At 23.6% G+C, this 1,410-nt stretch overlaps 1 non-coding gene across 1 annotated transcript; it reads left to right on the top strand.

Moving 5' to 3' along the window:
- The first annotated feature begins 216 nt into the window (after window positions 1-216).
- On the top strand, window positions 217-288 carry TRNAT-UGU (transfer RNA threonine (anticodon UGU)). Its single transcript has one exon. It is a non-coding gene; the product is annotated as a tRNA-Thr (tRNA).
- The last annotated feature ends 1,122 nt before the right edge of the window (window positions 289-1,410 follow it).

Genomic DNA, 1,410 nt, shown 5'->3' with positions numbered 1-1,410 from the left:
AAGAAAAAGAAAATAAATAACTTTGATAAACTAGGAATATATATATATATATATATATATATATATATATATATATAATGATAATTATAAGGTAAATAACATTATTTGAAGATACCTTCTACCTAAATAACATATAAATAATATGGGAATGGGAAAAAGTATAAAATGAAAAACGTTTTAATAAATAAACTAATTTGGTTACAATTAGCATCCTGTGCCCCTATAGCTCAGTGGTAGAGCGTCAGTCTTGTAAACTGAAGGTCTGTAGTTCGATCCTGCATGGGGGCAATGATTTTTAGAATTCTTTTTTAAACCTTATACTAGTATGTAATTTGAATTATTTTAAACTTTTACCATTTCAAAAAACTACTCTATTTTTTATACTGTGTTTAAGTTTCTTTTCACATTAAATCTGACTATTTATACTCTTAATTGAATTTCTTTTAATATTTCAAATTTAATTTGTTCCTTAACTTTATTTAAAATTGCTTCTTTTTAACTCTTATTAAAAATAAAGTATCTTTTAAATATTCTTTAATGTTCTTCCTAATTTATTCCTTATTCATGTAAAAGTATATATATCACTGTCACATGATTTTTAAGTTGCATATTTTTTGTTTTTTATGTTAAATAAAATTTATGTAGGTGACGGAAGTTTGTGTCTAACAAAAATTTGTAAAAACTTCACATTTATGTTAGACTTATAAGCACCAATAGGGGAAAAAAAGTCTAAAGTTTACATTGAACCTAAGTAAATTTGACGCAAATTTGTGGTGCAACGTAAAATTTGGATAATTTTAAATTTATTTTATTTTCAAACCAAAACCTAAATACAAAAAATTATCAATATAACGTAATTAATTTTCAATTATTTCAATAAACAAAAAAGTTTAATCTAGTCTATAAACATGTCATCATGCTAGACGAGAAAGAACATCCATTATTCTTTTATTTGGAAGATGTCCTGCAGTGACACAGGAGATTGATCACTAAAAATCTAAAAACACTTAACTTATGTTAGTATGTAGAAATTATAAAAATGAAATACACTCAAGTATATGTTAGAAGGTGTAATTTCTGTTTAACGGAAATAATAATTCTCATCATGATATAATAGTCACAATTAAATGAATCAACTTATTTATTGCACTAAAACGAGAAAGAATTAAAACAAATTAATTTGTGAAAAACGTTTGTGTGAGTCATAACTTTAATTAACGTGAAGACATATGTTGGTCATATTGTTTTATACTTGCCCTAGTAAAAAATATTACCTTTATGATAATTTTTTCATTTCTTAGTTGATTTTTTTATAGAAGAACAAAGCCACATTGTAATATAATCTCTAGGTATAATTAGAATCAACCATTAATGTAACGTACAATAAATGATAAATAATTAGTTGAATAA

The sequence above is a fragment of the Vigna umbellata genome, chromosome 4 (assembly GCF_029865625.1).
Source record: "Vigna umbellata cultivar VRB3 chromosome 4, Vumbellata_1.0, whole genome shotgun sequence".
In the NCBI taxonomy this organism is placed as follows: domain Eukaryota; kingdom Viridiplantae; phylum Streptophyta; class Magnoliopsida; order Fabales; family Fabaceae; genus Vigna; species Vigna umbellata.
Note: the sequence above shows the minus strand (reverse complement) of the source record. Positions and strands in the feature narration are given on the sequence as shown.